Raw genomic sequence first — 24,623 nt, 5'->3', positions numbered from 1 at the left:
GCCTGGAGAGTTTTGGATACCAGCAGCACACTGATGTTCCTACCCATTGTAAAGGACATATCTTGGACCTGATTTGCTGCTCTGGTGTTGTTCCTTTTGATCTTACAGCAGATGAACTCACTATAACCGACCACTTTCTCCTCTCATTCAACGCTAAACTTACCTTTTCTGTTCCTAAGCTTCCACGCTCATAGCCTTTCGTAACATTAAGAATATCAACTTGAATTTGCTGTCTTCTAGAATTGATTCAAAATGGACTTTTATAATTTATCTTCTCCCATAGAACTGGTCTCATATTATGACACTTGTCTTAATGGTATTCTTAATTCTCTGGCTCCGCTAAAACCAGATCTGTTTCTTTTCCTTTTCTGCCCCTGGTTTACGCCTGAACTTCGCTTCTGAAAGCTAAAGGCAGGCAACTTGAAAGGTTGTTTAAAAAAACCAGACTCTTTGTCCACAAAGAGATGTATAAAAATCATCTACTCTACTACAAGGATTGTATAGTTCAAACCAAATCTAATTATTACACTCAGTTAATTACTTGTAATACAGGTAACACCAAGTCTTTGTTTTCTTTACTTAATAATGTTACACAACCTCCAGACTCTTTACCATCTCACCTTCACTCAACTGCCTTCTGTAATTCTCTTATGTCTTTTTTCAATGAGAAAATCCAAAAGATACATCAGCACCTTGGTCCAGATCCTTTCTGTATTTCTTCTGAACTACACTCACCTATTCACTCTTTCTCTTCTTTCCAGCTTCCCACTTCCTCTGAAATCTCAGATCTCATCTGCAAATCCAAGTCATCTACTTGTCAGCTGGACCCCTGCCTACAGTTTTGGTTAAAGCCTGCCTCCCCTCTCTAGTCCCTCTTATTTCTGCCATCATTCACTCTTCTCTTACTACTGGTATTATTCCCTCATCTTTCAAAACTGCTGCTATAACCCCAATATTAAAAAAACCTGGTTGTGATCCTACTAATTTCAATAATTTTCGCCCCATTTCTAACTTGCCCTTTATCTCCAAAATTCTTGAAAAAATAGTAGTTATCCAACTTCACACCCACTTGTCTCACAATAATCTATATGAGAAGTTCCAGTCTGGAACTTCATAGTACAGAAACGGCACTTGTTAAAATTACTAATGACCTCCTTATGGCTGCTGACTCTGGTCTAATCACTATTCTCATCCTTCTTGATCTGAGTGTGGCCTTTGATACTATTTGTCATACCACTGTCCTTAATAGATTATCTTTGATTGGCATTACTCACACTCCACTTGATTGGTTTAGATCTTACCTTTCAGGCCGCACTCAGTTCATACAGCTTAAAACCTTCACATCCCAACCCACCGCTGTTACTTCTGGTGTGCCTTAAGGCTCTGTCCTGGGGCCTCTTCTTTTTATTATTTACCTTCTTCCCCTTGGCAATATTTTTCGCAAAAATAACATTAATTTTCACTGTTATGCTGATGACACCCAGCTCTACCTTGCTGGTAAACCCACCTCCTCTTTTCCACCACCCTCACTTATTGATTGCATTTCTGAAATTAAATCCTGGTTCTCTTCAAATTTTCTTAAATTAAACAGTGACAAAACTGAGGTTCTCCTCATTGGTTCAAAATCATCATTATCCAAAACCCAGTAATCTTTCTTTTATTATTGATAACTCTGTTGTTTCCCCATCATCTCAGGTCAAGAGTCTGGGTGTCATCCTCGACAGTACTCTATCTTTCGAATGTCACATTAATAACATCACCCGGTCTGCTTACTTCCACTTACGTAATATTAATCGCATTCATCCCTCCCTCACTCCTCTTACTACTGCCATTCTTGTTCATAGTCTTGTCACTTCTCGGCTGGACTACTGCAATTCACTTCTCTTTGGTCTCCCTAATAAATCTCTTCACAAGCTTCAGTTAGTCAGTAACATCAGTAATTCTGCCGCACGTATCATCACTGGAATCCCATCTTTTCACCATATTACTCGGTCTTGCAGCAGCTTCATTGGCTCCCGATCAAGTTTCGTATTGATTTTAAGATTCTGCTACTAACTTTTAAGGCCATCCATAACCTCGCCCCTCCATATCTGTCTGACCTTCTACATGTTGCCATTCCATCCCGTAACCTTAGATCCTCTTCCTCCACCCATCTGACCGTTCCTCCCTCCCGTCTAACCACCATGGGGAGCAGAGCTTTCAGCCGTTCTGCTCCCAAGCACTGGAACTCATTACCTGCGGATCTCCGAAATATCAAATCATATTCATCTTTCAAATGTAAACTTAAAACACATTTGTTTAAAATGGCTTTTTCTTCTTCCTCCTAATTATAGTGGTTTTGTTTGGTTTTAATTTTTAGATTTTCTGATGTTTTAAGTTGTTTATAATTGTGTTTTGTGTTTATTTATTTATTTGTTTGTTCGGTATCCTTGAGTTCTCTGAAAGGTGCCTTGTATAAATAAAATGTATTATTATTATTAATCTTAATTGTCTTTTCTTGTACCTTTCCCTTTGTTACCTTGTAAAGCACGTAGAGCCACATGGTTGGATGTAAATGTGCTACAGAATGTGTTCTTGTTGTTGTAATTTTGTCAGCTTTTTGTAGAGCGTCACACACGTGCGCTTAGGAGACATTCGGTAAGTTCAAAGGTGAGTGAAACATCGCGAGACGAAGGGTTGATAGCGGTAACAGTGCTCTCTCTCTTTCTTCCCGTCAGTCAAAAAGAAGAAAAAAAAATATACACGGACGGATTCTAAAGATGGCTGCCGAAAACAAAGATGGCTGGTCCCTTCACATGACTTCAATCCCAGCTCCTCCTGATGACATCGTTACCAATTCCACATCACTTCCGGTGACTTGCTGTGTTTGATCAACTTACAGCGTGTTCGTCTTTTTCTTTGTCCTTTGGACATTATACGTGGACATTTATGCTTGAGAGAGACTCTTAGGCAATCAGACCTTCATTATCCAACCTGCTATATCCTAACATGGGGGTCTGCTGGAGAACAATCCCAGCCAGCACAGGGCGCAAGGTTAGAAGAAATCCTAGGCAGGGCGCCAGCCTACTGCAGGGCACACAAACACACACACACACACCAAGCACAATTTTGGATTAGATCACCAATGCACCTCACCTGCAAGTCTTTGGACTGTGGGAGGAAACCCACACAGACACGGGGAAAACATGCAAACTCCACACAGGGATGACCCAGGAAGTGAACGCGGGTCTCCTTACTGCGAGGCAGCAGCGCTACCCACCACGCCACTGTGCCGCCCGAAAGACTCTTATTTATGGAGAATTATCACCAGAGACACACGACAATAAACTGGACGTGATAAGTCAGCAGAGTTCACTTAGAGTGCCTTTTAGGCCTTACCGTAAATCAGCTTCTCCTCTTGCCTTGCGCTGTATAAAATGACTTATTGCTTTACACAGCCACATGAAAAAGTTTGGGACCCCTTCTTAATTCTTTGGATTTTTGTTTCTCATTGGCTGAACTTCCTTTTAATATCAGTGAAACCGTCTTCAACCCATATAACATAGCTGGTCTCACTACCATCCTGTAGACCTTCCCTTTCACTCTTGCTGATACCCTTCTGTCACAAATTACTCCTGATATGCCTATACCGTTGCCCGGGTAACACTGGACACTAACGCTATTGGCACTTTTACAGCATGAGTAGTCCTTGCATCTTATGTGAGACGTGTCTATACCATTGCCCGAGTGACTTACACTTACCGACAGTCACATGAAAAAGTTTGAGAACCTCTCTTAATTCTTTGGATTTTTGTTTATCATTGGCTGAGCTTTCAAAGTAGCAACTTCCTTTTAGTATCTGACATGCCTTATGGACACAGTAGGATTTCAGCAGTGACATGAAGTTTATTGGATTAACAGAAAATACGCAATATGCATCATAACAAAATTAGACAGGTGCATAAATGTGGGCACTCAACAGAGATATGACATCAATACTTAGTTGAGCCTCCTTTTGCTCCTTTGAGCCTCCAGACGCTGTCCTCCTATAGCCTGTGATGAGTTTCTGGATTCTGGATGGAGGTATTTCTGACCATTCTTCATAGAAAATCTCTCCAGTTCAGTTCAATTTGATGGACAGCCTGCTTCAAATCATCCCATAGATTTTCGATGATATTCACGTCAGGGGACTGTGACGGCCATTCCAGAACATTGTACTTCTCCCTCTGCATGAATGCCTTTGTAGATTTCCAACTGTGTTTTGGGTCATTGTCTTGTTGGAATATCCAACCCCTGCTTAAGTAACTTCAACTTTGTGACTGATGCTTGAACATTATCCTGAAGAATTTGTTGATATTGGGTTGAATTCATCCGATCCTCTACTTTAACAAGGGCCCCAGTCCCTGAACTAGCCACACAGCCCCACAGCATGATGGGACCTCCACCAAATCTGACAGGAGGTAGCAGGTGTTTCTCTTGGAATGCGGTGTTCTTCTTCCGCCATGCAAAGCGCTGTTTGTTCTGACCAAATAACTCAATTTGTGTCTCATCAGTCCAAAGCACTTTGTTCCAAAATGAATCTGACTTGTCTAAATGAGCATTTGATACAACAAGCGACTCTGTTTGTGGCGTGAGTGCAAAAAGGGCTTCTTTCTCATCACCCTGCCAAACAGATGTTCTTTGTGCAAATTGCGCCTGCCAGACCTGCTGTGTTGGTTTAACAGCAACTGTGCCTGTGGCCTTCCATTTCCTGATTCCATTCCTTACAGTTGACACTGACAGTTTAAACCTCTGAGATGGCTTTTTGTTGCCTTCCCCTAAACCAGGAGACTCAACAATCTTTGTTTTCAGATCTTTGGAGAGTTGCTGTGAGGATCCCATGCTGTCTGTCACTCTTCAGAGGAGAGTCAAAGGGAAGGAAGCACAACTTGCAATTGACCACCTTAAATACCTTTCATGACTGGACACTCCTGTCTATGAAGTTCAAGGCTTCACGAGCTCATCCAACCAATTTGGTGTTGTCAGTAATCAGCATTGAGCAGTGACAGACATTCAAATCAGCAACATGACAAGGGGACCCACATTTGTGCACAGCCAGTTTTTCACATTTGATTTAATTTCATACGACTAAATACTGCGTCACTAAAAATCTTTGTTCAGAAAACACAGCAGTACTCAGACGTTCCTAGGAAATGAAAGACATACCACTGGTATCTTTATTGTTGAAAGGAGAGTCAATTATTATGGAGGCTGAGAGGGCTTCACAAACCTTTTCATATGACTGTAATTCCAGCATTAAGGTGTTCTCTGTTACACGTGTTAAAAGATAAAAGTTGCCTGCCTATCACTCACACTTTGTGTTATTCTGTACATGTGCGATAACATGAAACGTTAATAACATATTAGTTGGAGGCCACTACACTACATTGTGATTCCAGGACACACAAACGATCTTCATGTAAACAGCCATAAACTTTTTTAAAGACCCTGATAGCAGAATTCAGACCGGTCCCATCATTTTTTTTCCATTTCTAATTTTATTTTTCCTTTGACAAGTTCAGAAAATTCAAACACATGGCAGGTGATTGTAGGTCGTGGCGGTTCCTCTTCTCAGCCCGTTCCTTTTGTCTTTTTCACTTTCCTGTTCAGATGATGGAGTTGTTCCAGTTTTCGAAGAGCCCCTTCATGACATCTCTGAGGTGTTAGTTGATGCCAGGGGAGAACATGTGCTTGGTGCCCTCTTTCTTGTTTCTGGACCACACGATGAGGTCACAGTGGGTGCCCACCACCAATGAAGAGATCCTCTTGTTCCTGCCTTTTCAAATGAAGGGCATGTGATCCCCAAGGTAGGCATCCAGGTATTGACTCTATTGACTGGTGCACTCTATCAGCTAACTTTCTCTCTTTCTTTCCTAGGTGACGAAGCGGAAGCGGAAGTAGAAGCAGACAATGGCCGACAGTGAGATGAATCTCGTTGCCGTCGTTGTCGAGGAACTCCAGGCACTCGACAAACAGATTCAGAAACTCCTGTCTAGACGAAGGTACCTCAGAGACTTGAAGACTCGGCTGCTGGACAAACCACACCAAACAACTGAAGTCGGCGTAACATCAACCCTACCTCGTGCCGCTCAAGTCCAAGGACAAGTAAGCTTCACCCCCGCGCCTCGTAGGAACAACGACAACGCTGATGAAGACCTCGACGGGTTTCAGCTTTGCAGGCGGGGGTTCAAGGCTAGAACACCTCCATCGGCACAGGCGAGCATTCAAATCCAGAACCGATTCGACCCTCTCCGCGTCCCCAGTCTGCCTTCAACCCCGGGTGATGTAATCGTGGTAGGTGATTCCATTATGCGAAACCTGAATATCACGTGCCCTAATCAAAATCCTTTGTTTCTTGTTTTCCGGTGCTCGAGTTGAGATGTGATGAGGCGGCCGACCTTCTACCAGAAGCACAAGAGGGCAATTGGATCCATCATTCTACATGCGCGTAAGCGACATAAGGCACCGAGAGTCAGAGGTTCTCAAGGCTGACTTCGCAGCACTAGTTGAAGACACGAAGGAGAGGACCCCATCCGCAAAAATCTTCATCTCGGGTCCACTACCTCTCGTCAGACGATCGAATGAATACTACAGTCGTCTGCTGGGTTTAAACAACTGGCTGAGAGGCTTCTGCGAGAATCAAGACATCGGGTTTATAGACAACTGGGATCTTTTTTGGGAAAGGCCGCGCTTCTTCAAGCAGGATGGACTGCATCCGAATAGATTTGGCCCGGTCCTCTCGAAAACATCGCTAAGGTAATTCGTCTATCTTGACTGTCTACTTCTACTGTTAACCCCTTACGTAATGCTACTGCTTTGATAGGACATAATGGCTTAACAGAGTCTTCCGTTAAAGTGCACAACATTAATAATCTAATAACAAATCTTAATGCACGTAAAAAATCTAGGCAGTGCGGCATAAACACCAATAATTTAATTGAAATTACTACTTCAGATCAACACTGCATTAAGACTATAAAAACGGATTGTAGATTACATAAAAAGTACACACAGAGCGGTGTTAACAAAAATAACTTAATTTTTGTTCCGATTACCAATAACACGCATAAAATTCAGCTCTGCCCTTCAGAAACATTAAATATGGCACTATTAAATGTTAGAGCTTTAACTAACAAGACATTTTTTATAAACGATCTTATTAGTGATAGAAACATTGATTTTATTGCTAAATGAAACATGGCTTAATTCAATGGGGCGGCAGTTTTAATCGAATCTGCCTCCAGATTACAGTTTTACTCGTGCAACCGCCAGGGAAAAAGGGGCGGATTGGCAAACATTTACTCGAGCGATTAAAATGTAAAGATGTTAGTTTTGGTAAATTTAAGTCCTTTGAGTATCTCGCGTTGTTATTCATGGAGATTCTCACGTTCTAGTATTATCCGTGTATAGACCTCCTAAATATAACGCGTCTTTCCTTGAGGAATTCTCTGACTTAATGTCAATTTTAATTACAAACTATGACACACTCTTAATAGTCGGCGACTTTAACTTTCATGTCGACAATCAGTGTGACCAAAAGGTAAAGGAATTCATGAACCTCCTGGACTCTTTTGATTTGAGGCAGCTCGTAAATCAGCCTACACATAAAGCAGGTCATACGTTAGACTTAGTGATTACTAAAGGACTTAAAGTTGATATAAAGCAGGTCACTGATATTGGTCTATCAGACCATTTCCTTCTACTATTTAATATAGAAATAAAGATAGAAAACGCTCATGAGAAGCATTTTGTTAAAAAACGCTTCTTTGACTCATCAGCAGCTTTAAAACTTACAACTATTCTAAGCAATCAGTCCGTTTATAATGCCAGCTATAATAGCGAGGATAATGTAAATAGTAAAGTGGAAAACTTTAATTCTAAAGTAAGAACTGCTGTTGACATAGTTGCACCTGAAAAGACAGTTAAAAAATCTTCTAGTATTGTTATTCCATGGAAGACCCAAAGAGTGTCTGATTTAAAAAGAACATGTCGTAGAGCTGAGCGTAAATGGAGGAAAACTAAACTAACTATCCACTATGAAATATTAAAAGTTAAAATAACAGAATACAATAACACTGTCCGTCTTGAGAGGCTGCTATTTCTCTAATATTATAAATAACAATGCTAGTAATCCCAGAGTCTTATTTTCAACAATTGACGTCTGTTAAACCAGGTAACACAAAGGAATGCCCCAGAATACTTCCAGTGAAACCTGTGAGAACATTGCTGTATTTTTCAATCAAAAAATTAATGATATTAGAGATAACATAGTATATCTCCCCAACACTGCAGAACCTCCAAAGCCCCAGTACTCCGTTATAAACAAATTAAATGCTTTCACCAGGATAGATTTACCTGAATTACATAGTATAATCTCTCAACTGAAACCCTCCACCTGCGTCCTTGACCCAATACCAACCAGGTTTTTCAAAGAAATATCAGGCGTGCTAATTGACAATATTCTGGACATAGTAAATTCGTCATTAGATACGGGGGTCTTTCCAGACTGTCTTAAGACTGCTGTAGTTAAACCCCTGCTCAAGAAAATAATCTTGACCCCTCTGCCTTTGAAAATTTTAGACCCATCTCTAACCTGCCCTTCTTAAGTAAAATTCTAGAGAAGGCAGTCATTATGCAGTTAAATGACCACCTCAATAAACATGCTATTCTTGATACTTTCAGTCAGGTTTCAGAACAAATCACAGCACAGAAACTGCACTCGTTAAAGTAGTAAATGACTTGCGGGTAAATGCAGACAGAGGCCATTTATCTGTTCTCATCCTCTTAGATCTGAGTGCTGCATTTGACACCATTGATCATAATATTCTTAGAAATCGCCTTAGTCAATGGGTGGGCCTCTCTGGCAGTGTCTTAAATTGGTTTGAATCCTACCTGGCAGGGAGAAAATTCTTTGTGAGTTGTGGTAATCAAATCTCAAAGACACATGATATCCGATATGGTGTTCCACAAGGCTCTATCCTGGGTCCGCTGCTATTCTCAATCTACATGCTTCCGTTAGGTCAGATTATCTCAGGTTACAACGTGAGCTACCACAGCTATGCTGATGACACACAGCTGTACTTATCAATAGCACCTGATGACCCGACTCTCGATACACTAACACAATGTCTTACTGGTATTTCTGAATGGATGAATAGTAATTTTCTCAAACTAAATAAAGAGAAAACTGAAATTTTAGTAATTGGCAATAATGGATTCAATGAGGTTATCAGAAATAAACTTGATGCACTAGGATTAAAAGTTAAGGCGGAAGTAAAAATTTAGGGGTAACCGTTGACTGTAATCTGAATTTTAAATCGCATATTCATCAGACCACTAGGACAGCATTTTTCACTTAAGAAACATAGCTAAAGTTAGACCTCTTATATCATTGAAAGATGCTGAGAAATTAATTCACGCTTTTGTTTTCAGTAGACTAGATTACTGTAACGCACTCCTCTCAGGACTACCCAAAAAGACATAAATCATTTGCAACGAGTGCAGAATGCAGCTGCTAGAATCCTAACTGGGAAAAGAAAATCCGAACACATTTCTCCAGTTTTGATGTCACTACACTGGTTACCTGTGTCATTCAGGATTGACTTTAAAATACTGCTTATGGTTTATAAAGCCTTAAATAATCTCGCTCCATCTTATATATCGGAATGCCTGACACCTTATATTCCAAATCGTAACCTTAGATACTCAAATGAGTGTCTCCTTAGAATTCCAAAAGCTAAACTTAAAAGAAGTGGTGAGGCGGCCTTCTGCTGTTATGCACCTAAAATCTGGAATAGCCTGCCAATAGGAATTCACCAGGCTGATACAGTAGAGCACTTTAAAACACTGCTGAAAACACATTACTTTAACATGGCCTTTTATAACTTCACTTTAACTTAATCCTGATACTCTGTATGTTCAATTCATCATAATAACTATTCATGGTGGCTCTAAAATCCATACTGACCCTACTCTCTTTCTGTTTCTTTTTCCGGTTTCTTTGTGGTGGCGGCCTGGCCACCACCACCTACTCAAAGCATCATGATGCACCAACATTGATGGACTGAAAGCCAGAAGTCTACGTGACCATCATCATCAGGTCCTTCCATGAAAACCCTAAATACAAAGAGGACTGTTTGACTTATGTTAGGTAGATTGCCCAGAGGGACTGGGGGTCTCTTGGTCTGGAACCCCTACAGATTTTATTTTTTCTCCAGCCTTTGGAGTTTTTTTTTTTTTTTCTGTCCACCCTGGCCATCGGACCTTACTCTTATTCTATGTTAATTAATGTTGAGTTATGTTTATTTTTATTGTGTCTTCTATTTTTCTATTCATTTTTTAGAGCACTTTGAGCTACATTTTTTTGTATGAATATGTGCTATATAAATAAATGTTGATTGATTGATTGATTGATTGATTGATTGATTGACCACCTCAGCTTTGATCGTAGTAGTGATGGTCATTCTCGTACATGCGGGCACAGATCCCAGTTCCGTTTATCTCTTTGATATTGCTGGAGCTTGGACATTGGCCATATGCACCTGTGAGGGCCAGCAGGAAGACCACATTTTCATGGCTTCTGATGAAGATAAAGTGTCAGTTGTAAATGACAGGCTAACAATAGCAACATGGCTGACCGTCTGAGGGAATAAAAGAAGTGAAATGGTGGGGAAAGACGATAAGATAAAACTCAGGTACACTTTGTGAAATGTTCAGGGAGACGGCCATGACTTTACCGAGCTTACCAGCCACAGTGCCAGCTGTGCACACACTGCTGAAGCAACTCCAGAGCCAGTTGGTCGTTTTCTCACCCAAAGCTGTCAGCTGATTTGTGAAATGGACACTGTGGCGTAATGCAGCTTTGTCCATGTAATATCTGGCCATTGTTTGTCCTGATAAACACCAAGTATCCAGGGCACAATTATTCTCCTGTGGAAGTTTAGCATTTGGTATACAAACACATGGCAAAGTGTTCCATCTGAGGAGAGGCTAGGCTCCAGCCAATCAATGGTGCAAGAAAATAGGCAAGGCTCATCCTGCCAATGCCTGGAGACAGACAGGAAATGCCAATGCAGTAGTGGGTATGTTGGCATCTCAGCAGGTTTGGACAGAGAAACGACATGTGATGGAAGGACAGGAGGAGACAACCTATCAGGGCTACATGGTCCCCCGAAACGCTAGGTGGCAGCATCCCTGGGTGAAGCTACGTGAACAGACACCCGCAAGGCATGCTGGGAACTGTAGTCCTACGGTGTAGCATTGTTAGGTTCCATGGGTGCCACCTGTGGGGTGCTGCCGGGTTCTGTGACCCCTACTTTGTGGGACTTCTATTTGACCTAGAAGTGCTAGCCCGGGAAGGACACCTGGGCCTAAGATAAAAGAAGCCACTCGTCCTCATCCAGCCAAGTTGGAGTCGGGTGGAAGATGGACAAAGCTCACCTGGAGGTGTGGAAGGAGAAGGAAAAGACTGAAGGAGAGTGTTATGCTTCTGTGTATTATTGCAAAGAATCCAATTTGTAAGGTATTTTATTGTAATAAACCTTGTATTTTTACCCAAGACTGTCTCGTCACAACACCAAGGAATAGTTATGTACCCCACAAATAAATCAAGGGAGCTGAGATTCAAGTGACTTCACTTAATGGGAGAACACTGGTTGTGTGCCAGTGTGTGCCACAGAGAGAGGCCGTCAGATAAAAGGAAGAAGAGACAGAAAATCCACTGACTGGAAAGCGGGACTTGTCGTCCCTATCTGGAAAGGGAAGGCTGATCGCCTGGATTGCAGCAACTACAGGGGGATAACACTGCTCTCGGTGCCGGGTAAGGTCCTTGATAGGGTTGTCCTCAATAGGATCCGTGATCACTTGCTCACCTACCAGCGACCGGAACAGTCTGGTTTCCTGGCACTGAGGTTTCTCATGGAGCGCAAACACAAATAGCGGCAGAGTTTCTTTGTAGCCTTTGTCCATTTTCATGAAACGTTCGACTCAGTTGATCGAGCTGTGGCCCTGTGGGACATCCTGAGGGTTCACGGGATCCCCTCGAGGTTGCTGGATATCATGGCCGGCCTGTGCACTGGTACTGTGAGTGCTGTGCAGAGTGGAGGCAGGACCTCTGTGTTTTTTCCCAGTAGATTCTGGGGTGTGTTCTGCTCCTACTCTGGTCAATGCTTGTATGGACTGGCTATTGAGCAGGGTCATGGGGTCCAGCAGGTGTGGTGCATCTGTTGGTGTAGAAAGATTCACGGATCTTGACTTTGCTAATGATGCTGTGATCTTCGTGGAGTCAATGGAGACTCTGTTCGGGGCGCTCGAGAGACTGAGTGAGGAGTCTGAGTGTCTGGGCTTGTGAGTGTCCTGATAAAAACCAAGAGCCAGGCCTTCAATGACCTCTTGGGCATGGCCATCAGCTGTGTGTCTGTTTGCGGAGAGAGTGTCGACCTCGTCGAGAGGTTTACTTACCTCGGCAGTGACATTCATGTCTCTGGTGACTCTTACTATGAAGTCAGTAGACGGATTGGGAGAGCATGAGGGGTCCTGAGGTCACTTGATAGGGGGTGTGTGGGGCTCCCGATATCTCTGAAAAGGAACAAAGGTCCAAGTCTTTAGAATCCTGGTGCATCCTGTCTTGCTATATGGTTACAAGACATGGACGCTATCCAGTGACCTGAGATGAAGACTGGACTCCTTCACTACTGTGTCTCTTTAAAGAATCCTTGGGTACCATTGGTTTGATTTTGTGTTGCTCATGGAGTCCCGAATGAGGCACATGACCTGCATTGTGAAGGAGCGTCAGTTACAGCACTACGGCCATGTGGTGCGTTTCCCCGAGGGTGATCCGGCTCATAAGATCCTCGTTGTTGGGGACCCGAGTGGCTGGACCAGGCCAAGGGGTCACCCACATAACATCTGGCTGCGGCAGATAGAGGGTCATTTCTGGAAGGTGGGACTGGGCCGCGTGTCTGCCTGGGGGGTTGCCATCCGGGATCCTGAGTTGTTTCGACGTGTAGTGAATGCAGCAACACGCTGTACCAGTGCAGGCTCCACGACTTGACTTGATTTGACTTGTGGGGTCTGCAGAGGTCAAAGCCAAAGATCTGAAGGTGAGAAGCTCCTAAAGCCTCACTGTTAACCAAAGGTGGTGTTGTGGAGAAATCTTCAGACAAAACGAGCAGAGTCTTCAGAAAGACAGTCGGAATTTAGAATAGAAAACAACTGGAGAGCATATAAAGCGTTTCTCAGTTCATTAAGTGAGACTGGTGGTTTGGGCGCGGCCCGTTATTACTTCAATTCTACTCACAAAAAAAACTCCATTTCATACATAATTCTCGTCATTCACTTTACTTGTTATCTTCGTTATAATGACCTGGTACTGTATGTGTTTTCAGAACAACAACCTCGTCTTGTAAACTTCTTTCTCCTAATAATCATCAGTTTTTTCATAACAGTCATTAGAACTCGAAGGTCATACTTTCTGCCTGACCATCATCTTATCATGTTTTTTGTTCCTCACATTCCCAATCTTGAGCTAATAAAAAATGGAAGCTCTCATCATTAAGTCAGAACCAGGGTGACCCACATGTGAAAAACTGAAGTGTTCAATTAATACTCGCTTGTTGCACCAACAAATCCCGGGCAGGGCACCCCAATAAGAAAGTCTTATACTTTATTTTGCATGTCTTTCTTTTTCATGTACGTCTTTTCAATAAAAGCCTTTTCATGACTCTCTTTGAATACTTTGCCTAAATAGCATTTGTCATTTTATATAATGCCTAGGTATTACATACAATGCCTAGGGAAAGTATATATAACATTAAAATAATTTGTATATTTCATCCTGCGGTGGGCTGGCACCCTGCATGGGGGTTTGTTTCCTGCCTTGTGCCCTGTGTTGGCTGGGATTGGCTCCAGCAGACCCCCGTGACCCTGTAGTTAAGATATAGTGGGTTGGAATATGGATGGATGGATGGATGGATGGATATTTCAAACTTTACCATAAAAAATGCCATGAATTCTATATATTGCCTAGGCATTCTATGCAATGCCAGCTTTTCATACATTGCCGGTAACATTACAGCATGAGAGCAAAGGCAGCTGCGTCATCAGCCAGTGACGCGCAGCCACATATGGTCTCACTTACCAATACGGGGCTGACCTGATAATCCATCCATCCATCCATTTATTATCCAACCCACCATATCCTAATTACAGGGCCACGGGGGTCTGCTGGAGCCAATCCCAGCCAACACAGGGTGCAAGGCAGGAACAAATTCCGGGCAGGGCGCCAGCCCACCGCAGGGCACACACACACACACACATACCAAACATACGCTAGGGACAATTTAGGATTGTCGATGCACCTAACCTGCATGTCTTTGGAGTGTGGGAGGAACCCCACGCAGACACGGGGAGAACATGCAAACTCCACACAGGGAGGACCTGGGAAGCAAACCCAGGACTCCTAACTGCGAGGCAGCAGCGCCACCGTGCCGCCTTTGTATATTATATTATATTATTCATCTATCCATTCATTATCCAACCCGCCATATCCTAACTACAGGGTCACGGGGGTGTGCTGGAGCCAATCCCAGCCATCACAGGGTACAAGGCAGGAACAAATCCCGGGCAGGGCACCCCAATAAGAAAGTCCTATACTTTATTTTGCATGTCTTTCTTTTTCATGTACGTCTTTTCAATAAAAGCCTTTTCATGACTCTCTTTGAATACTTTGCCTAAATAGCATTTGTCATTCTATATTATGCCTAGGTATTACATACAATGCATAGGGAAAGTATATATAACATTAAAATCTATCCATCCATTATCCAACCTGCTATATCTTAACTACAGGGTCACGGGGGTGTGCTGGAGCCAATCCCAGCCAACACAGGGTGCAAGGCAGGAACAAATTCCGGGCAGGGCGCCAGCCCACCGCAGGGCACACACACACACACACATACCAAACACACACTAGGGACAATTTAGGATTGTCGATGCACCTAACCTGCATGTCTTTGGAGTGTGGGAGGAACCCCACGCAGACACGGGGAGAACATGCAAACTCTAACAGGGAGGATCCGGGAAGCAAACCAGGACTCCTAACTGCGAGGCAGCAGCGCCACCGTGCCACCTTTGTATATTATATTATATTATATTATTCATCTATCCATTCATTATCCAACCCGCCATATCCTAACTACAGGGTCACGGGGGTCTGCTGGAGCCAATCCCAGCCAACACAGGGCGCAAGGCAGGAAACAAACCCCAGGCAGGGTGCCAGCCCACCACAGGGCACACACACACACACACTAAGGACAATTTAGGATCGCCAGTGCACCTAACCTGCATGTCTTTGGACTGTGGAAGGAAACCGGAGTATCCGGAGGAGAACATGTAAACTCCACACAGGGAGGAACCTGGGTCTCCTAACTGCGAGGCAGCAGCACTACCACTGTGCCCCCCTGCCGCCCCCGACCTAATAATCGGTTCTTAAATCTTCTATATCATTCAACCTAACTAACACATCACAGCTTGCTTTAAATCTGATCACCTGAAGTGTTCGTGAGCCTTAATATATCCATCCATCCATCCATCCATTATCCAACCCGCTATATCCTAACTACCTGGTCACGGAGGTCTGCTGGAGCCAATCCCAGCCAACACAGAGCACAAGGCAGGAAACAAACCCCGGGCAGGGCGCCAGTCCACCACAGATATATACATTTAAATGCTAAAATATTTATATGTGTAAAGTGTTTATGCACTAGCGTGAATGTTTACTTAGTTTCCTTTAAGTTTGGGGACGCTGAAGGTTTTTCCAAAAACTTCTTTAGACTCTGGTGAGACAAAAGGCCCAGCAGAGCCGTCATGTCCCACAAAAACACAGCGTCCTTGGTTCTTAAAAAACAAGACAAGTGAAAAGTAAGCAGGCAGGCCACATTAAAATCAAAAGCAGCGGCCTGTCATTAATAATGCCTCACTAAGCCACTTAAAAAGATGTCAAGCAACTCCTTTTAATAATCAATAGTTCTAAAACCAATAACACGGCATATTGATGCTTGATCTAAACCTCAACCGCGTGACCAGACATTCGCTTCACGTATATTCAAGGATATTTATTATGATTCACAGTAAGCTATTCCCAAGTATTTATATATAATAATGCAGACGTGTGCTCCTCTATATGTAGAATTCAGTCAGAGTCCGCTGCCGGGCCTGCCAGGGCTTCAGATGGCACAGCCGTGACATCCTGCAGCACCAGCTGCTACCCAGACATCTTGTAAAGCGCACTTCTTTTATCATGCATTGCATGTGGCCCGACACCGGCAAGAAACGCACAAGTCAGAGGAGCCGAGGAGAGGCCGAGAGAGAAAAATAATGAACACAATATGAATTATGTATTCTCCGGCGCCAGTCTGTGCTTATTTTATATGGCAGGATAATCAGAGAGTGAAGGCCACGAGAAGAGAAACGCAAGCCTGAGGCGTAATTTGATTTTAGTTTTGTTTTCTGCATATCTAGAATGAATGTACTTGTTAGCTGAAAAGGAGGGAAGCATCCATTTCTTCTATTAACAGTAATCCCTTCCATAAACCCAGCAGAACCAAAGAGCTGTTCACGAAGCAGGAGGAAGACCACCAGCCCATCTACTTTGGAGGGATCCTGTGGAGAGGGTCAGGAGTGACCTGAAGAAGGCACAACGCCCATCATCTATGGCCTAAGAAGATTCTCCAACACTTTAATTTCCTCAGATGTTTGTGGAAACAAACCCCAGGGGTCTCCATTTATGATCACAGAGTTGGAGACACAGGGGGGCACCCAGAAGTTTTGAGCAGGTATGCAAGATTTGGTTTTGGGCCCCCATTCCGCATGTACTTTATAAAGCAAAATATTCATAGGAGTCAAAAACAGACATGGATGCTGATTCGTCATAAACTTGGGGTGGGGGGGAGCTGGGGGCTTACAGGCTACAAAATAAATGATAATCAAATAACAATGACAACATTAATAATAATGAAACTGGCATCACATAGGAGGCACAGGCATGGCAAAATAAATGCAAACAATAAATACAGCAAAGGGGCTGGAGGTCTTGTAACCTGTAGGGGGCGTACCCCCGACACAACTGCCCACAGCATACAGTCTCGGGTTCAAATAAAGACAATTTTATTTTACAGATCACCCCGACAGATTTTTTTTTTCATGAGCACTGTACAATCCAATCCTTCCTTCATGCCTTTTTCTCTCCTTTCATTCTTCTCAGGAAGCCTTGTGTGCCTCCTAAAAACACAGACTCCCAGGCTGAGGTAGACTGGCTACACCCGGGTGCACTTTTGGTGCCACAGCAATGCACACAATAAGCACTTCTGGGTATGTTGGAGCTGCCATAAAGTAGGGGAGACCTACCTATGGTTACACACACTGGGCACCGAACAGGGCTGTCCTCCTGGACCACATCTCCCATAAACCTCTGTGGGAGCCCAAACTGGAGTCACGTGAGCAGGATACCACCACCTACTCCACTGGGGGTACTCTTTGCCCTCCTCAGTCCAGTCTCCCATTTTCACTCCATTATCTGACCGTGAAGGCCCTCCATTTCATTTCTCACTTCAGTATGGTGTCCTTCTGGCTGGACAAGTTATGACCTTCCATTCCAGCAGGTGGGTCAGTCCACCCATATGCATTGCCCTCTCTTTGTTGGCTGTTGTGATTACCATTTTTTATGTATTTTTCTTGAGCTTTCCTAAAGCCTAAAAGTTCATTTTTAGGTCAATGTTGGTGTTTTCTTACCCAGAGAATCTATTTTTAATATTTATTTTAGTTTGCAGATTTTTTTTGTAGTTCCCTGTTCCTTGGCAGACCTGAATGGGAGAGAAGAAGCAGAGGATCTCAGCAGCATCTCCATATAGTCAGGTGCTGACCCATTGACCGCTCTGTAGCTGAGCATCAGGGATTTGAATGTACTGTGTGCTGCTACAGGGAACCAAAGTAGTGACTTGAAGAGAAGTAGAGTGACAATACAAGAGGGGCTGCTGCATTTCACACCATCTGCAGTTTCCTGATTGCACAAGCAGGACCTCCTGCTAGTGGTGAGTTGCAGAAATCTATCTATTATATAGTGCCTTTCAAATCTATCTATCTATCTATCTATCTATCTATCTATCTATCTATCTATCTATCTATCTATCTATCTATCTATCTATATAGTGCCTTTATATCTATCTATGTATCTATCTATCTATCTATCTATCTATCTATCTATCTATCTATCTATCTATCTATCTATTATATAGTGCCTTTCGTATCTATCTATCTATCTATCTATCTATCTATCTATCTATCTATCTATCTATCTATCTATTATATAGTGCCTTTCGTATCTATCTACAGTGTGCAAAAGTATTGATCTATTATATAGTCATCAAAATATCTATCTGACAAAAGATTATGCTACATATATTTATTTATTTACTAGCTCCTCTATCCATAGTGCCTTTCGTATCTATCTATCTATCTATCTATCTATCTATCTATCTATCTATCTATCTATCTATCTATTATATAGTGCCTTTTGTATCTATCTATATAGTGCCTTTATGTATCTATCTATCTATCTATCTTTGTTATATAGTGCCTTTTGTATCTATCTATCTATCTATCTATCTATCTATCTATCTATCTATCATATAGTGCCTTTCAAATCTATCTATCTATCTATCTATCTATCTATCTATCTATCTATCTATTATATAGTGCCTTTCGTATCTATCTACAGTGGCGTGCAAAAGTATTGAATCCCCTTGAAAGTCATCAAAATTTTCTACGTGACAAAAGATTTGCACATATATTTATTTATTTACTAGCTCCTCTATCCATGTTAATCTGTATCCAGCCCTGCATGTAGGCCCTGCAGGGAAAAACCTGGGAGTTGTTGGCAGAATTGGCACTCCAAGCCAACATAAAAAACTTGCACTGTTTCATTCCATCTGAACTAGTGTGGTGCTTAAGTATCACCCGTTGCATGGCTGCACTCGGGTCCTAAGCTGGATTCTGAGTTGGTTTGTCGTGTGATGGGTGCAGCAATGCACTGTATCAGTGTGTGCTCCTAACCTCATCATCTATGCATGCAAATTATTTTTATCTAGTCTAAAAAAATGCAAAAAATATATGTAAAGTGAATTTCAAATTATTGAATTATATCTACCCCCGTGACTCTGTGGTTAGGATATAGCGTGTTGGATAGTGGATGGATAGAGAATTGTACAATGGAAAAAATAAAATTGTCATTCCCTGACCGGGAATCGAACCCGGGCCGCGGCGGTGAGAGCGCCGAATCCTAACCACTAGACCACCAGGGAAGTTGTTTACACATTGCTCAAATTGGCTTATTAGAAAGAGTAAATATCAAATCTCGCGAGAGTTTTTTTTTTTTTAAATCGTTTGTACGGCGGAAGTGACCACATTTCATACATGTCTTCTGCTGTTTTGTAACCGGAATGCAACACTCTTCGTACTTTTTTTAAAAAAATAAGAAAAATGTACACGGACACGTGTGGCTTTCGGCGAGAGTGAAGTGCAAGAGTTAGGAAAATAATGGATATTTTCTAAGGCAGTGACATCAAAACGCAATGTCATAGCGAGATCTTGGAAGGTAAAGTGTTTTGTAATGTACTTTGAGATGTATTCAATGTATGACGTTATTGTGTATATTAATACAGTTTCTTGTTTTTGTTATGTATCCCCACAAACGGCGCGCCCGTAAATAATACAATGAGAAAACTTTCATCCATTATTTAAAACCTTCTGGGTGAAGACACTATTTAAGCGATCCATACACTTTTCGTTCAGTTTGAGGTCGCCTTCCACAACTTAGGAGTCTGCACGAAGCACACTTAGAAGAATACGCCTCGTTTTTCAAAAGACGCTTAATCGGCACCACGAACGTCAAGTTTTTCTTATTCACTCAAGACGGGCAGAGGTGACCCGTCATGTTTAAACGGCCTTGACGTGCGACAGTGGAGAACATCAGTGATGGCATCAAAAGGGACAGGAGGAGCGGGCAGCCTCTGCAGATTGAGAGTCTGTGAGTTTAAGTGTAAAGCTGACGTTCAGGCGGGCGCGAGCGCATGGTGTGTTATGGGATAGCTTGGAAAGGTTTTCAGCTTTATTTTTGAAAAATAGAAGAATAAATAGCAGCGATGGGCTTTTCAGCAGTTGTGCAAGGAGTAAGACTTTATTTGCAATAACCAAAAAAAATATGCGTCTGCTATTAGGACTGGGTGTGTGGAAATCAATATGTGACTGATGCCTATGTAATTATGATTATCAGTTGTACATTTTAATAATTAATTGTTAATGGCATTAATAATATAAAAAATGACTTCTTTTTTATTTCCGGCACTGTGCGATTTGTGGATTTGAACTTTCAAGTTTCTCCAACACGCTATGTCACTCGATCAACTTCATTTTGTTGATTATACCACTGCTTATTTGAACAAATTGTATGTTTTTCATTTGCCTCCACTTCGTATTCGCTGAAATTCTTATATTTTCCCCCGTGCTTTTCCCATTGTCTTTTCACAGAAGGCTGCTCTTAAGGGCGATTTATATTGATTTGCATATTCAAATAGGCGTAATTCTGGGGGGATTTGGGGCGTTACATAATCTTGGCGTGCACGGCGTTAGTTTTCCGCTGATCGGGATTTATGTAGCGGAAGAACGTGGAAGTTAGATGCGCACAGATTCCTGCATCTGGATTTTTCTGTGCGTAAACACATTTCGGCTTTTGTGCTTACGCCATGTTATAGTGCGAGTTCTACGCACGGCGTTATACATGAGGCCCCAGCTGTTTTTAAGGGAGCTCCACTTCATTGAAGAGGTTGTCACTTTAAATGGTACATCGGTGACAATGCCTGGTTACACTTTGGTTATGGTTAGGGTTGAGGGAAGGTTTTCTGACTCAATGTAATGGAAGGATTTTTCTCTGTAAAAAGCAAAGGTGAAATAAAGAAAGGAAGGGAAATCAGGAGAGCAGATGGGCGTTGGTCGCTTCAGTGCAAAGACCAGCTTCAAGAAGGAATGTACTGGGAAGATGGCCAAAGGGTTATGCTGACTTGTTTTTCACTTCGAGGGGCTTCACTACACAGCTCTTAATTTTTGTGTGCCTTCTGGTACTAGGCGCCGTCTCCATCAGGACCAAGTAAAAAACAACACCGCGTCCCGTGGGAAGGTGTGTACTGAAACTGATCACTTCTGTATACACTACTTGCACGTAAGCCGCTTTGGGCAAGGACGCTCAATTAGTATATAAGGGAAGGTTTCACCCTCAGTTTCTTTGGAAGCTCAACCGACCGCCCGACCGCCCGGTACCTTTGAGTAGGCTAATGAGTTGATCCTCTGTCGAGACTGACATGCGGGCTCCCTCAGTCTACTGGTCTAGGATGATGGCTCTGAGTCTTTTGATAAGCACAAGTTTGTGTCTTTTGATATTGCTGTAAGCACAAGTTTGTGTCTGCATTATATGTATTTAAATGTCATAATTGAATAAGTAAATTTTATTGAAGTATCGGACCTCTTCTCTCTGATTTTTGCCCACTTATTCTAAAGAACCCCTTGAACCATTTTCCCAAATCAAAACACTCAAGTCAAGTAAATCACATGACAGAAACCTACAATCCAATTGGCTGTCCACTGGGTCTATTGAATTCGGGAGTTACTACGGTCTGCAGCTGGACCCATCTCGTGTCTTCAGTCGTTCAGTCTCGCAGATGCGCTCTGTTCCCGTGTCACGAGTTGCCATTGTTTTTAATGGTAGTGTATCGCAGCTAGTCGCAAGGTTTATCGGGCTGAGTCCCTTCCATCCTGGCAGGTGAATTCCCCCTCCACGCCGTCTCCCGAATAAACTTACCTGAGAAAAACGTTGCGGTGACTCGTGACCCCGCAAAGGTTGAGAATCACTGCGCCATTCGACAGCCGCAAGATCAGACCGTATGACAGAGTAGGCAGTGCAACTCCTGTGGCAGGCAGGCAGCCTCTGCCCTCGTCACGTCAGGACTACTGCAGCTCTATGATGTGTCACCGAGCCACAGCTGATGATTCAAAATGCAGTGGCACGTCTGGTGATCAATCAGCTGAGCATGGGTGGAGTTTAAAGGGAGGCTGGAACCCCCCCAACAGATACACTATGCTACTAAAATAAATGTCAAATAAAGAGTATTTTTTATTGCAACTTTTATAAGGACGGCATGGTGGCGCAGTGGGTAGCACTGCTGCCTGGCCACGGGTCCTCCCTGCGTGGAGTTTGCATGTTCTCCGTTCTCCCCGTGTCTGCGTGGGTTTCCTCTCACAGTCCAAAGACATGCAGGTGAGGTGCATTGGCAATTCTAAATTGTCCTTGGTGTGTGTATGCCCTGCGGTTGGCTGGCGCCCTGCCCGGGGTTTGTTTCCTGCCTTGCACCCTGGGATTGGCTCCAGCAGACCCCCATGACCCTGTGTTAGGATATAGCGGGTTGGATAATAGATGGATGGATTTCCGGGATTTTATAATGTCGGGCATATAATTTGAATGCGGAAACCTCACGCTATTGGTCGAAGAGATTATGATATGCTAACACCCACCTGAGAGAGTAGCCACGGGCACACTGCCTTTTTTTCTATATAGGTGACCACACGGTAATATCTGAGCTATTCCAAAGCGACATTTGTGCTGTTTTGTGTTTTTCGTATCTCACACCCTCATACTCCTTTATCGTATGAGCGTCCCTTATCTACGATGGAGCGTTCGATCAGAGGAAAATATGAAGCTGGTTTTAAATTAAAAGTTGTTGAAGTGGCGAAAGAAATTGGTAACTACGCTGCTGCAACAAAATTCGTTGTGTCTGAGAAATTGATGCAAGATTGGAGGAGGCAAGAAGACGTTAAAAAGAGTAAATACATTAAGTGTCGTATTTTTGAACAGGCGTATAAGTCGGGGTCCGATTTTTATGATCGATTTCTCAGGTTTCAAGACCCGACTTATACGTGAGTACATCCATCCATCCATCCATTTCCTAACCCGCTGAATCCGAATAGGGTCACGCGGGGTCTGCTGGAGCCAATCCCAGCCAACACAGGGCACAAGGCAGGAACCAATCCCGGGCAGGGTGCCAACCCACCGCAGGACACACACAAACACACCCACACACCAAGCACACACTAGGGCCAATTTAGAATCGCCAATCCACCTAACCTGCATGTCTTTGGATTGTGGGAGGAAACCGGGCCGGAGGAAACCCACGCAGACACGGGGAGAACATGCAAACTCCACGCAGGGAGTACGTGAGTACATACGGTACTTATTTATGACAAATGTAACCGGTCTACTGAGGACGCTGTTGCTGCTCTCTCCATGCTACCCTGTCCCATCTGAAGCACCAGGGGAGCTACGCACGTCTCCTCTTTAGCTCTGCTTTTAACACCATCCTCCCTCACAGATTGGTATGCCAGCTGCTAGCCCTTGGACTCCCGTATTCCACCTGTCTATGGATTAAAGACTTCCTAATAATCATAATAATAATTCATTACATTTATATAGCGCTTTTCTCAGTACTCAAGGCGCTGTCCACACAGGGAGGCGAACCCACAGTCTTCCACAGTCTCCTTACTCCAAAGCAGCAGCACTACGTCTGCGCCACCTGTGAGGACTTCCTGACAGGCTGAGTGCACACAAAGGGTTAGGGTGGCCCCTCACATCTCCTCGGCCATCAGCATCAGCACCGGCTCTCCTCAGGGCTGTGTGCTGAGCCCCCTGCTCTTCACGCTGTACACACGTGACTGCAACAACAACAACAACATGAACATTTATTTATATAGCACATTTTCATACAAAAGAATGTAGCTCAAAGTGCTTTACATGATGGAAGAATAGAAAAATAAGAGACACAGTAAGAAAATAAAACAAGTCAACATTAATTAACATAGAATAAGAGTAAGGTCCAATGGCCAGGGGGGACAGAAAAAACAAAAAACAAAAAAACTCCAGACGGCCGGAGAAAAAAATAAAATCTGCAGGGATTCCAGGCCATGAGACCGCCCAGTCCCCTCTGGGAAATCTACCTAACATAAATGAAACAGTCCTCTTTGGATTTAGGATTCTCACGGAAGGACTTGATGATGATGATGATGATGGTGGTCACGTGGACTTCTGGCTTTTAGTCCATCAATGTTGGAGCATCATGGTGCTTTGAGTAGGTGGTGGTGGCGCAGGCCGCCACCACAGAGAAACCGGAAAAAGAAACAGAAGAGAGTAGGGGTCAGTGCAGTTTTAGAGCCACCATGAATAATTATTATGAAGAATTGAACATACAGAGTATCAGTATTAAGTTAAAGTGAAGTTATGAGAAGGCCATGTTAAAGTCATGTGTTTTCAGCAGTGTTTTAAAGTGCTCTACTGTATCAGCCTGGTGAATTTCTATCGGCAGGCTATTCCAGATTTTAGGTGCATAGCAGCAGAAGGCCGCCCGCCTCACCATTTCTTTTAAGTTTAGCTCTTGGAATTCTAAGGAGACACTCATTTGAGGATCTGAGGTTACGATTTGGAATATAAGGTGTCAGACATTCCGATATATAAG

At 43.1% G+C, this 24,623-nt stretch overlaps 1 protein-coding gene and 1 non-coding gene across 2 annotated transcripts in view; one reads left to right on the top strand and one right to left on the bottom strand.

The window, feature by feature from the left end:
- Positions 1-19,301: 19,301 nt before the first annotated feature.
- trnae-cuc lies at positions 19,302-19,373 on the bottom strand. Its single transcript has one exon. It is a non-coding gene; the product is annotated as a tRNA-Glu (tRNA).
- A 105-nt stretch (positions 19,374-19,478) lies between these two features.
- dhx34 (DEAH (Asp-Glu-Ala-His) box polypeptide 34) overlaps positions 19,479-24,623 on the top strand; it is a 107,261-nt gene continuing 102,116 nt past the window's right edge. The window contains exon 1 of the mRNA XM_039768037.1: positions 19,479-19,666. The gene's annotated coding sequence lies outside the window, so the exon portion shown is untranslated. The remainder of the gene's footprint in view (positions 19,667-24,623) is intronic.

The sequence above is a fragment of the Polypterus senegalus genome, chromosome 11 (genome assembly GCF_016835505.1).
Source record: "Polypterus senegalus isolate Bchr_013 chromosome 11, ASM1683550v1, whole genome shotgun sequence".
Taxonomy (NCBI): domain Eukaryota; kingdom Metazoa; phylum Chordata; class Cladistia; order Polypteriformes; family Polypteridae; genus Polypterus; species Polypterus senegalus.
Note: the sequence above shows the minus strand (reverse complement) of the source record. Positions and strands in the feature narration are given on the sequence as shown.